Source organism: Lissotriton helveticus, chromosome 4_1, assembly GCF_964261635.1.
Source record: "Lissotriton helveticus chromosome 4_1, aLisHel1.1, whole genome shotgun sequence".
NCBI classification, from domain to species: Eukaryota; Metazoa; Chordata; class Amphibia; order Caudata; family Salamandridae; genus Lissotriton; species Lissotriton helveticus.
In genome coordinates, this window is record NC_136063.1 from 34,605,795 (window position 1) to 34,619,255 (window position 13,461).

A 13,461-nucleotide genomic window follows, 5' to 3' on the forward strand; every position below is an offset into this window, starting at 1 on the left:
GCCTCGAGCGGGGCCATCTGCCTTGCAGTGTCATCCCCCTCATCATAAAAGACACCCTCAAAGGAACACGTGTCTTCCGCAAGAGTTTGGAAATCCCAGGGTCACGAAGCGGACAGTGTCCGTTCGCTGGCTACTTGAGGGCAAAAAACAAAATGGAAGCTGTATCTAAAATGGAACCCGTGGGTTCAGATGAAGAAACCCACGATACAGACGAACGGTTTAGGTTAGCATAGCGAAAATGCGTACACCCACTAAACTCGTCATTTGAGGTTCATAGATACCAAACTCGACCATATTCGAGCGAGTCGAAAACACCACTTACAATTGTCACGGAACCTCAGTGTGCCTGTGTGGTTTTATCTATCTTTGTATGCAGCTGCGACTTGCTGTTTTGAAATGTATACGTGGCTATGTGTGCGTTTGTGTCTTTGTATGCGTGTTTCTTTACATCTGTGCATCTATGTTTATTTGTAAGGTTTTGTTTATCTATATATATAAAAACGAATGTATGTCTGTCTGTCTGTCTGTCTGTTTGTCCTTTATGGATTACTGCACCATTCATCCGATCATCATGAAACTTTGGGAAGTTGTTGAGTACACTCCAGCGAAGGTTTCTGGCATACATTTTTTTTAAAGATCGGCCCCCCAGGGCCCTCATAATCTTTTGAATACTGAATTTGCAACCGAGACTTTGCAACGGTACAAGACTTTCGGTGAAAAAGATGATGAACAATGTCATCGAAGCTACAACTTGAATGGGAAATTCAAGGGGGAAGATGTACTGTTGCCACGTATGCCAATGATCCCAACAGATATGCCATTTGAATTCATATGTTTACAGTTTCAGGTGAGACACGCTTTTGCAATAACCATCAACAAAGCACAAGGACAATTGCTGCAAGTGTGTGGACTAGATTTGGATAATCCGTGCTTCTCACATGGACAACTGTATGTGGCCGGCTCACGTGTCGGAAAACCTTCTGATTTATTCGTGTACGCACCAGACGGAAAAAGAAAAAATAGCGTGTATCCATAAGCACTCGAATAAATAAATAGAATTAAAACGACACTTTGAAATGTTTTCCATATTAAAACAAATAAGTTTCAATAAAAATGACACAATGTAAATTGAATGTTATCATAAGGAGTTTACTTGAATTTCCTGTCTTCTGAGATCGCAGCAACGCGCGACGGGTAAGCTAGTTGCACATAACTACTGGCTGGGAAAACATTTACCACATTAGTACCAGTTTATTATTTGAATGCAACAATCAGCAACTCTGCAATGGCAGATTAAACTTTGGAGAGACCATTCCAGTGCCCAGCACCACAGTTATGCTTTTTGTTTTGCTTTCTGTTTTGCTTTCGTTTGAGCTATGATGTTGTTGCAATCTGAGATTATGCCGTAAATTGTGGATTGTGTGTTTAAAATCTTGTGGCTTCAAGAGCATATTCCTTTGTTGTTATGTGATTTTTTTCACAGCTAGCATATCACTCTTGTTTCCCCTCCCCCATAACCTATCTCCTATGTACTGGTTCTCCAGTGCAACAAGGTCATACGAATGGCAATAGCCCTATGCAAATAGCATCACTCCACTACATAGATTTCTGACACCAAGAGTTCTAGCTTTCACAAAAGCGAGACCTATTGCTTTGAAAATGCTTGTTTGGTTCTGGTAAGTTGCAATTAGCCAGACCTAAATATTATAGTCATAGGGAATGAAAATGAATGTTGAGAAAAGCCTTTCCTCATGTGACTCTTTGGCGCCCTCCTGTGGATACAGCCGGCGGCGCTGCATCGTACAGTGAAGCGTGAGAAGGGCGGTGCTCACTGAAGCTGCTACATAAGGACTTTCGGCGCTTCCTGGAAGCTAAGGAAGAGACAAGCCCAGGTGCGGAGGACGAGCTCGGAGCAGGTGAGCTTTCCAGAACCAAGCTCTACCTTTAAAGCACCGTCACTGTCTCTGTTTCTTGTTTAAAGTGCTCAACTGTTGCTAAACCAATATTTAACCCTAGGTCAGGGGAGGAAACAGATCCAAGCCTTGTGAACTGTGTTTCTCTTCCTGTATTTTGCAGATTGTGGATCGCTCCTAAATTAGAAACCCCTTTAAAGAGGGATCGCAAGGTTCCTCCCCTCTCGTCATCCTAGAAATAGGCGCTGTGTCGGTGAGTAATGAAAGAGGGGTGCGTGGTCTCACAGGAGTGGGGACGTCATCTTGTTAACGTGTTAATGTATGTGGGGTTTTATATCTCGCCCCCTGGGCATAAACGTTGTTCAGAGCAACAGGAAATAGCCTCACATTAGAAAATCAGTCACTCAGGGATGCAAAATATAAGTGTAATGCTTAATTTATTCGTAGATTAAATCTGAGACAGGTGTAGACATATCACCGGGTTCGTGTTTACAATCAAAGGTAGCACATCATTGTAATGCACACGAAATCCGATCACATCCTAATCGATTAGGATAAATCATCATCCTATACCTGGCAGTGCTTGTAACAAGGTTTGGGGTACAGAAATGTTCCGCTTTTGTAGTGTACAGCACGGATAGGACAGGGCTCGGGGTGACTGACTTTCATGAGAACGAGGATATATCGATGCATCCGCCGGGTTCAAAGGCCGCCCTGGCCCTGAAAAGAGAAACCGTGCACTTTAGACGCCATCAACGGGCCTTTTGAGATAACTGAGACAATCCGGGTAGTCTTCCTACTCTGGTTCATTCGATGACGCATCCTTCTCTGGCGCGAGGGGTTCCCTCGTAATCACCTACACAAGGCTTGGAAAGGAACAATTGACAAGCACTGCCAGAGCCAATGCTTTTGTCGTTTTCATGGAGCTGTTGTTGGGAAGCCACGAGCAGAGCTTGGTGGTGGAGAGGATGAGGAGAAAGCGAGGTTCAGGGGATGGGGAGAGAGCGAGGCTCAGGGGATCGGGAGAGAGCGAGGCTCAGGGGATGAGGAGAGAGCGAGGCTCAGGGCTCAGGGGATGAGGAGAGAGCGAGGCTCAGGGCTCAGGGGATGAGGAGAGAGCGAGGCTCAGGGGATGAGGAGAGAGCGAGGCTCAGGGGATGAGGAGAGAGCGAGGTTCAGGGGATGGGGAGAGAGCGAGGCTCAGGGGATGAGGAGAGAGCGAGGCTCAGGGGATCGGGAGAGAGCGAGGCTCAGGGGATGAGGAGAGAGCGAGGCTCAGGGCTCAGGGGATGAGGAGAGAGCGAGGCTCAGGGGATGAGGAGAGAGAGTGAGGCTCAGGGGATGAGGAGAGAGCGAGGCTCAGGGCTCAGGGGATGAGGAGAGAGCGAGGCTCAGGGGATGAGGAGAGAGAGTGAGGCTCAGGGGATGAGGAGAGAGCGAGGCTCAGGGCTCAGGGGATGAGGAGAGAGCGAGGCTCAGAGGATGAGGAGAGAGAGCGAGGATCAGGGGATGAGGAGAGAGCGAGGCTCAGGGGATGAGGAGAGAGCGAGGCTCAGGGGATGAGGAGAGAGCGAGGCTCAGGGGATGAGGAGAGAGCGAGGCTCAGGGGATCGGGAGAGAGCGAGGCTCAGGGGATGAGGAGAGAGCGAGGCTCAGGGCTCAGGGGATGAGGAGAGAGCGAGGCTCAGGGGATGAGGAGAGAGCGAGGCTCAGGGCTCAGGGGATGAGGAGAGAGCGAGGCTCAGGGGATCGGGAGAGAGCGAGGCTCAGGGGATGAGGAGAGAGCGAGGCTCAGGGCTCAGGGGATGAGGAGAGAGCGAGGCTCAGGGGATGAGGAGAGAGCGAGGCTCAGGGCTCAGGGGATGAGGAGAGAGCGAGGCTCAGGGGATGGGGAGAGAGCGAGGCTCAGGGCTCAGGGGATGAGGAGAGAGCGAGGCTCAGGGCTCAGGGGATGAGGAGAGAGCGAGGCTCAGGGGATGAGGAGAGAGCGAGGCTCAGGGGATGAGGAGAGAGAGCGAGGCACAGGGGATGAGGAGAGAGAGCGAGGCTCAGGGGATGGGGAGAGAGCGAGGCTCAGGGCATGAGGAGAGAGCGAGGCTCAGGGGATGAGGATGACGAGAGAGAGCGAGGCTCAGGGGATGAGGAGAGAGAGCGAGGCACAGGGGATGAGGAGAGAGAGCGAGGCACAGGGGATGAGGAGAGAGAGCGAGGCTCAGGGGATGGGGAGAGAGCGAGGCTCAGGGCATGAGGAGAGAGCGAGGCTCAGGGGATGAGGATGAGGAGAGAGAGCGAGGCTCAGGGGATGAGGAGAGAGAGCGAGGCACCGGAGATGAGGAGAGAGAGCAAGGCACAGGGGATGAGGAGAGAGCGAGGCTCAGGGGATCGGGAGAGAGCGAGGCTCAGGGGATGAGGAGAGAGCGAGGCTCAGGGGATGAGGAGAGAGAGCGAGGCTCAGGGATGGGGAGAGAGCGAGGCTCAGGGGATGGAGAGAGAGCGAGGCTCAGGGCTCAGGGGATGAGGAGAGAGCGAGGCTCAGGGCTCAGGGGATGAGGAGAGAGCGAGGCTCAGGGCTCAGGGGATGAGGAGAGAGCGAGGCTCAGGGGATGAGGAGAGAGCGAGGCTCAGGGGATGAGGAGAGAGCGAGGTTCAGGGGATGGGGAGAGAGCGAGGCTCAGGGGATGAGGAGAGAGCGAGGCTCAGGGGATCGGGAGAGAGCGAGGCTCAGGGGATGAGGAGAGAGCGAGGCTCAGGGCTCAGGGGATGAGGAGAGAGCGAGGCTCAGGGGATGAGGAGAGAGAGTGAGGCTCAGGGGATGAGGAGAGAGCGAGGCTCAGGGCTCAGGGGATGAGGAGAGAGCGAGGCTCAGGGGATGAGGAGAGAGAGTGAGGCTCAGGGGATGAGGAGAGAGCGAGGCTCAGGGCTCAGGGGATGAGGAGAGAGCGAGGCTCAGAGGATGAGGAGAGAGAGCGAGGATCAGGGGATGAGGAGAGAGCGAGGCTCAGGGGATGAGGAGAGAGCGAGGCTCAGGGGATGAGGAGAGAGCGAGGCTCAGAGGATGAGGAGAGAGAGCGAGGATCAGGGGATGAGGAGAGAGCGAGGCTCAGGGGATCGGGAGAGAGCGAGGCTCAGGGGATGAGGAGAGAGCGAGGCTCAGGGCTCAGGGGATGAGGAGAGAGCGAGGCTCAGGGGATGAGGAGAGAGAGTGAGGCTCAGGGGATGAGGAGAGAGCGAGGCTCAGGGCTCAGGGGATGAGGAGAGAGCGAGGCTCAGGGGATGAGGAGAGAGAGTGAGGCTCAGGGGATGAGGAGAGAGCGAGGCTCAGGGCTCAGGGGATGAGGAGAGAGCGAGGCTCAGAGGATGAGGAGAGAGAGCGAGGATCAGGGGATGAGGAGAGAGAGCGAGGCTCAGGGGATGAGGAGAGAGCGAGGCTCAGGGGATGGGGAGAGAGCGAGGCTCAGGGCATGAGGAGAGAGCGAGGCTCAGGGGATGAGGATGACGAGAGAGAGCGAGGCTCAGGGGATGAGGAGAGAGAGCGAGGCACAGGGGATGAGGAGAGAGAGCGAGGCACAGGGGATGAGGAGAGAGCGAGGCTCAGGGCTCAGGGGATGAGGAGAGAGCGAGGCTCAGGGGATGAGGAGAGAGAGTGAGGCTCAGGGGATGAGGAGAGAGCGAGGCTCAGGGCTCAGGGGATGAGGAGAGAGCGAGGCTCAGGGGATGAGGAGAGAGAGTGAGGCTCAGGGGATGAGGAGAGAGCGAGGCTCAGGGCTCAGGGGATGAGGAGAGAGCGAGGCTCAGAGGATGAGGAGAGAGAGCGAGGATCAGGGGATGAGGAGAGAGCGAGGCTCAGGGGATGAGGAGAGAGCGAGGCTCAGGGGATGAGGAGAGAGCGAGGCTCAGAGGATGAGGAGAGAGAGCGAGGATCAGGGGATGAGGAGAGAGCGAGGCTCAGGGGATCGGGAGAGAGCGAGGCTCAGGGGATGAGGAGAGAGCGAGGCTCAGGGCTCAGGGGATGAGGAGAGAGCGAGGCTCAGGGGATGAGGAGAGAGAGTGAGGCTCAGGGGATGAGGAGAGAGCGAGGCTCAGGGCTCAGGGGATGAGGAGAGAGCGAGGCTCAGGGGATGAGGAGAGAGAGTGAGGCTCAGGGGATGAGGAGAGAGCGAGGCTCAGGGCTCAGGGGATGAGGAGAGAGCGAGGCTCAGAGGATGAGGAGAGAGAGCGAGGATCAGGGGATGAGGAGAGAGAGCGAGGCTCAGGGGATGAGGAGAGAGCGAGGCTCAGGGGATGGGGAGAGAGCGAGGCTCAGGGCATGAGGAGAGAGCGAGGCTCAGGGGATGAGGATGACGAGAGAGAGCGAGGCTCAGGGGATGAGGAGAGAGAGCGAGGCACAGGGGATGAGGAGAGAGAGCGAGGCTCAGAGGATGAGGAGAGAGAGCGAGGCTCAGGGGATGGGGAGAGAGCGAGGCTCAGGGCATGAGGAGAGAGCGAGGCTCAGGGGATGAGGATGAGGAGAGAGCGAGGCTCAGGGGATGAGGAGAGAGAGCGAGGCACCGGAGATGAGGAGAGAGAGCAAGGCACAGGGGATGAGGAGAGAGCGAGGCTCAGGGGATCGGGAGAGAGCGAGGCTCAGGGGATGAGGAGAGAGAGCGAGGCTCAGGGATGGGGAGAGAGCGAGGCTCAGGGGATGGAGAGACAAGCACGCAAAGAGACGAGAGAGATGCACCAGTGATGGAGTAGGAGGACCTTAGAGTAGAGGGAGGGAGCAGAATAAGAGAGAAGAGAGAGAAAGAGAAAGATGAAGAAGAAGAGAGATATAGTGAGAAAGTGAGAGCGAGTGAGAAACGGAGAGAGAGAGAGAACCAGATAGAGAGAGAGAGAGAGAGAGAGAGAGAGAGAGAGAGAGAGAGAGAGAGAGAGAGAGAGAGAGAAAAGAAGAGAGAGATGTGAGAAGTTGGCCTGGCATAGGCTGTCCACTCTTCTAGTGGGCACCTTGAACCAGTGCACATGGCCCTTATTGATGGTAGGGTTAAAGACAACCTTATAGAAACCTATCTAGTGGTAGCTGTGGAGAGCAGCCTTCAGGCTAAGTCTTGGAGGAAATGTAAAGCAATTTGTTTTACCAGTCTATAAACTTTTGAAAAATATATGTATTTATTCTAAACACATCCCTCTAGTCTCTTTATGAAGCTAGAGGCAAAAGTACATACAGTAAACTTAATATCACACAGTAAATTAGCACAATTTACGTCGAGACCTAGAGGCGTACCAAACCATATATTAAGAAAGTTGTATAAGAACCACAACTTGACTAGACACAAGGCCTAAAGCCTTTAGAACCGCTGTGGCCACCAGGAACCATCCAAGGTAGTGACACAGGGGACCCTTGGGGGACGCGTGCAGTGTAAGAACACGGCCCCGAATCCCCGTTAGCTTCTATGGGGAAAGTTGCGATTGGAAATTTAAAGATAAAGGACACTTAGAGGAGAAATTTGGGCAAACCCCTTTAGACTAAAGGGGTTCTAGAGTCTACACCCCAGGAGCACCAGAGTACTCGATTTACCTCACTCATGGAAGCAGTGTGCATAGGTGTCTTTTGGTGTCGGGAATCATTTCCAACGGCGATCTGCTGCAATATGCTGCTGCCGTCAAAGTGGAAAGTGTCCTGTGTGATCCAAGCCTTGATCGAAGCTGAGAAGAACCTGAAAGCAGAGAGGACAGAGTCTGGGTCACTTTCCAGTGACCAGGGACACAATAGTCGAATGCCCACCAATGTTGGGTGATTTCAGGTGAAGAAGGTGATGATTGACTCTTCAGCCACGAGGACCAGGAGGAGTTGATGACAACCAGGATCTGGATTTGAGCTTTCCCATAAAGGATGTTGAGCGCTGCAGTATCGGTGCCCTGATTAGACCCAACAAGCCTTGGCAACAGGAACCCATGCAGGAATCAAAGAAATGCTTCGGTGCAGACCAGCAAGGTCTGAGGGACTCACCACTCAATGGGGAGTCAGGCCATGTCTGGAGCAACGAGGGAAGCCCTAGGAAAATCAAAGTTGCCTTCACAGGGACCCACCAATCAAAGGACCAGGATCGCAAAGGAGCCTCAAGCGGAAATGCAAGAAGCAGGTTCATGAAACACTTGTGGAGTGTACGCCCGCAATCATTGATACAGATGGTGGTCGGGGCATGGACTACACGTAACCCAAAGCACAACTTTTAGAGATGTTAAGAAGTCAATGCACAAGCAAATGTGCATGGGATCCAGGCGTTCTGGTTCCACGTCACTCGTAAGGGCTGCGAGTCTCAGCTGTGCTGGGGACTCGGGTCGGCCTCTGACGAGTCCTGAAATCCTCTTCCTGGGCTGCAATTACTTCGGAGTCCAGCTGGAGCTTCAGAGATGCAGACCATGATATGCTTTGTTGGTGCCTGCCAAGCAGGGGAGTCACTCCTTGACCCCAAGGGAGATTCTTCCATTCTCTAGTCTTTAGTAGAGCGTTGAAGTTCCAGGATTCAGTTTCAGAGTTTTGTCCAGGTGTAATGTAAAGTCCTGTTGACAGGGGTTCTTTTTGTATACCCAAGGAAGGGGTTTGACATACTCTGAGGAGCCACCTATGGGAGGGTCTGGAAAGAGGGTTGGCTACACCCATTTTCTTTGTCTAGTTTTGTGCCAGAGCAGGGGCTGGTAGCTCCTGCAACCGGTTTGATCTGAGCTATGCATAGGGACATCAAATGTGCCCCCAGCGCAGACTTCAAAGCACTCTCAGAGTGCACCCACCCAGCCCCAATACACTAAAACCTGTCTGGGAGGTGGTTACACCTCCCTGTGACAGGAAACCTATTGTCCAGGCCTCCCATCCTGGATTTGCGATCAGCAGCAGGAGGCCAGATTCGTGTCTGTGGCTGCAGCATCCATTTTGTGATGCCAGGGCTCTTTTAAACTATTAGCGGTTAGACCAGTGTGTACATGTTTCTCCCTCTATAAGGGTGGAATTCTACTCCCGCCACCAGAACTGGCAGGGGAAGGGGGGAGGGGGTAGGATTCCAAAGTGTTTGACACCAAACACAACATGTTTCCAAACAGCCATTCCAAAGTTAGCATTTACCGTGAGGGTTATAATGCTGCATCACAGAACAGCCCCAGAGAATAGATTCCGAAGGCTGGATAGGGGCTCTGCGCATGCATGGGCACTCTCTCACACAAAACCCATCACCCTGCCTTCAGGATTGATAAGGCCTGCTATAGGGGTGCCTGATAGGTTTTTATGTGCAGTGATTTAAGGTAGATAAATGTAACCTATACCTTAGTAAGGGGTGCATGCACTACCTTACCCAGGCTGCAGTAGCAGTACTGTGGTGTCATTTTGGAAGGCTTCCCAGGGGTGGCATAACACATGCTGGAGCCCCTGGTAGGTCTCTGGGGTACCTATGCCCTTAGTACCTACTGTATCATATACTAGGGACTCACAAGGGTACCCACAGTAGCCAAGCTGGAGTGTACCTAAAGTACATGCAATCAACTTAGAGAGGAAGCAGCTCGGCTGGGGTCCTGGATAGCAGGGCCCCATTCAGACTAAAGTAACACAACAGTGAAACACCAGCAAAAAGTGGGGTTAACCATAGTAAGGAGATCCTTCTCCCCTACAAGAGAGAGACAGTGAGAAAGAGAGAGAGAGAGAGAGAGAGAAGAATAGAGAGAGAGAGATGGTGAGAAAGAGAGAGACAGTGAGAAACAGAGAGAGAGAGAGAGAGAGAGAGGAATACAGAGAGAGGAAGAGAGAGAGGGATGGTGAGAAAGAGAGAGAGAGAGAAAGAGAGAAACATAGTGAGAAAGAGAGAGAGAGAGAACCAGAGAGAGAGAGAGAAAGAGAAAGAGAGAGAGGGGGATAAAGAGTGAGAGATGAAGAGAGAGAGAAGAAGAGAGCGAGCTTGTGAGAAAGAGAGAGAGATAGTGAGAAAGAGAGAAAGGAGAGAGAAAGTTAGTGAGAAAGAGAGAGACAGTGAGAAAGAGAGAGAGAAAAGAGAAAGAGAGAGGAAGAGAGAGAGAAAGATAGTGAGACAGAGAGAGAGAGAAAGAGGGAGAGAGAGAGTGATAGGGAGACAGAGAGAGCAAGAGAGAGCGAGCAGGAGAGAGAGAGAGTGAGACAGAGAGAGAGAAAGAAAGGGAGAGAGAGATATCCATATATGCAGGGAGGGGACGTTGAGAAACATGAAGGATAGGTACCCAGGATAGAGGTCAGGTCTGGGAGCACATCTCAGATGAAGGGATGGCACGGGAGTCATATGAAGGATAATTACTGAGGACCACAGAAGGTATATGGAGGATAGGTAAAGAGGATGGAGGCCAGGTCTGGGAGCACCATCTCAGATGAAGGGATGGCACGGGGAGTCATATGAAGGATAATTACTGAGGATGACAGATCAAGCTGCTGACCCACTATTACAAGGCCTTGCACAAAGGAGGAACAGCACTCATCAACAAACACCTGACCTTCCACCAACTGAACAGGCACCTTCAATCTGATCCACACTCCCTCACAGACACCCCACGGATCTTCCGAACTGAAAGCGGAGGATGCTCCTTTTTGCACCTGGTGGCCAAGGTATGGAACAACCTTCATGTGAACCTCAGGACTGCACAGTCGCTCCAACATTTCAGGAAAGGACTCGAGACCTGGATGTGCGATTGAGCAACCCACCACACTGAAGCCAACATCTCCAGTGCCTTAAGACCCTCAAGGGTGATTTGCTGCACTTTACGTATGATTGATTGAATATGGAAGCCAGGTCTGGCGAGAAGCATCTTCGAGAAAGAGAAGGCCTGTGTTGTCACATGGAGAATATGTACAGAGGATATAGGCTGGGTCTGGGAGCACCATCTGAGGTAAACTGGGAGCTTATGGAGTTATATTGAGGATAGGTACAGAGGACGGAGCCCGGGTCTGGGGAACACCATCTTGGATGAAGGGAGGGCCAGTGGAGGTATATGGAGGATAGGTACTGAGGATGGAGGCCATTCTGAGGACCACTATCTGAGATAAAGTGAGGGCATGTGGAGGTATATGGAGGATAGGTACAGATGATGGAGACTGGGTCTGGGGACCATCATCTCAGATGAAGGGTGGGCCTGTGGAGGTATTTGGAGGATAGGTACAGAGGATGGAGACCCGGTCTGGGGAGCACCATCTCACATGAAGGGTGGGCCCGTGGAGGTATATGCAGGATAGGTACTGAGGATGGAGGCCGGGTCTCGAGTCCACCATCTCAGATGAAGGGAGGGCCTGTGGAGGTATATGGAGAATAGGTACAGAGGATGGAGACCTGGTCTGGGGAGCACCATCTCACATGAAGGGAGGGCCTGTGGAAGTATATGGAGGATAGGCACAGAGGATGGAGACTGTGTCTGGGGTGCTCCATCTCACATGAAGAAAGGGCCCGTAGAGGTATATGGAGGATAGGTTGTGAGGATAGAGGCCTGGTCTGGAGACCACCATCTCTGATGAAGGGAGGGTCTGTGGAGGTATATGGAGGATAGGTACAGAGGATGGAGACCGGGTCTGGGGAGCACCATCTCAGATGAAGTGAGGTCCCGTAGAGGAATATGAAGGAAAGGTTATAGAGGATTGAGCCTGGGGAGCACCATCTCAGAGGAAGTAAGGTCCCGTTGAGGTATATGGAGGATAGGTACAGAGGATAGAGGCCGAGTCTGGGGAGCACCATTTTAGATGAAGGGAGGGACCAACTGAGTTATACGGAGGATAGGTACAGAGGATGGAGGCTGGGGAGCACCATCTCAGATGAAGGGAGGGCCCGTGGAGTTATATGGAGGATAGGTACATATGATGGAGGCCGAGTCTCGGTATCACCATCTTGGATAAGGGAATGCAATGGAGTCATATAGAGGATAGGTAGGGGGAGCACCTCTGTAAAACATAAAAAAGAGGATGTGAGTGGGCTCCTGAGATCAGGGATCTGCCACCCTCTGCCAGTTGCTCAACAGCAAGTAGTCATTGTGGGGTTGTTTGTTTATTTGAAATGCAGCACAACAAAGAACCCCCCCCCCCAGGATAGAGGGAGTCATAAACTTGACCAAAGAAGTCCTCAAAGAAACACTGCACTGGGGTTATTTTCATAATGGTATGTGATCTGGAAATGGCAGACAGGAAGAACAAGATACCTTCCCATAAAATCTCTCATGATTGTGGCTTTTGGGAACTTCTTGGGGTCAGAACTCCGGCGCTGCGCAACAGAATCCAGTAGAATTTAGAGTAAGTGTTGCACTCAAGAGATGACATATATAGTGGAAGACATGCGTTCAGCGGGGTATAAAAGGAATTTTGGTTGAATATACATTTTGGATTATGCAGAAAGTGTTAAACCTTTCTACGACCTAATAAGACCTAATTTGTCAGCTAGGCAATGGATAGAGGAACACACAGATACCCTTTGTTCCTTACAAGCTGACAGGATAGCCTCAAATCATTTGCACACATGCGTAAACCTACGCAATCTGGTGATCCGCGTAGTCACAGTTCAATCAGGATACATGTATTTATGAAGGAGAAACTGCACCAATCACATACAAGTTGTATTTGTAGATGAACGCTGTAATGTGTTTTGCTTCCACAGAAAAAAATCCTGACAGCAGTACAGACTGCTGTAGTGAGAGAGCACTGGCTCAGGTGAAGCAGATCATTGTCCTAACTCCAATAACGGCCTTAGAGGCTGATACAAAAGCACACGTTTGAATGCTAAAGCTTTACATCTGAGATGGATACAATGGGCTAATTCTCTCACTGCAACAGATGTAGAATACAGATAAGGTCCTAGTTTAAAAACACAAGCATTTCTGCAATATGAACAAGAATATCCTATACTAAATGAAATAAAGTCTCTACATCAGTATAAACATAATAATTACACGGAGGATCTGCTCAACCGGCCATAGGGAGTAAAAAACAAAACAGTGCAGCATGCGCTATTGTAAAAAGTACAATGCAGGATGGCAATTCCGCCCAAGCGGCACAAAATCGCAGTCTCTTGGTGACTTCACGGCTCAGTTGGCAGAATTAAAAGTTTTCTTATTGACAAAATACGGATCCAGAATTCCCCACACTAACTGTGTGTGATTCCTTTTACTGTGTACAGTTCTACAATGGATATCTACACTATTGGGTCCAAAATGGGTTCAGAGATGCAAAAGGTGGCATAATGAAGTATATAATGCTATGGAACCAGGTAGCTGAGTTGAAAAGCGAACTACCGAAAGCTCAAGTGAAACACACACTGAGTCATCAACGTGAGGCCATGCACGTTGAAGGGAAGTCATTGGCGGATGAAGCCACGAAGGGGGCAGTATGCACAGCATCCGTAGCTGCAATCACTCATTCTAAAATGAGAGTAGACGGTAGCACAATGGTAGCTAAAATTGCTTCGCGCAATAACTGCAAAGTACTTCCAAAAGGTTTACCACTCAAGTACTCCTACAAGTTAGATGTGAACAACGTTCCATTTGCTCAGATTCCTGGAGTGGGGGATAGAGTAATACCAAAGAC

The 13,461-nt window shown here is 51.2% G+C and overlaps 1 protein-coding gene across 4 annotated transcripts in view; it reads left to right on the forward strand.

Annotated features, from left to right (window-relative positions):
• Window positions 1–1,845: 1,845 nt before the first annotated feature.
• LOC144826927 (GTPase IMAP family member 2-like) overlaps window positions 1,846–13,461 on the forward strand; it is a 79,787-nt gene continuing 68,171 nt past the window's right edge. For 2 of the 4 annotated variants that reach the window (XM_078685387.1, XM_078685389.1), the window contains exons 1-2: window positions 1,876–1,916; window positions 2,077–2,166. The gene's annotated coding sequence lies outside the window, so the exon portion shown is untranslated. Of the gene's footprint in view, window positions 1,917–2,076; window positions 2,167–13,461 lie in introns of all 4 variants that reach the window. The other 2 variants (XM_078685388.1, XM_078685390.1) reach the window with 2 other exon arrangements.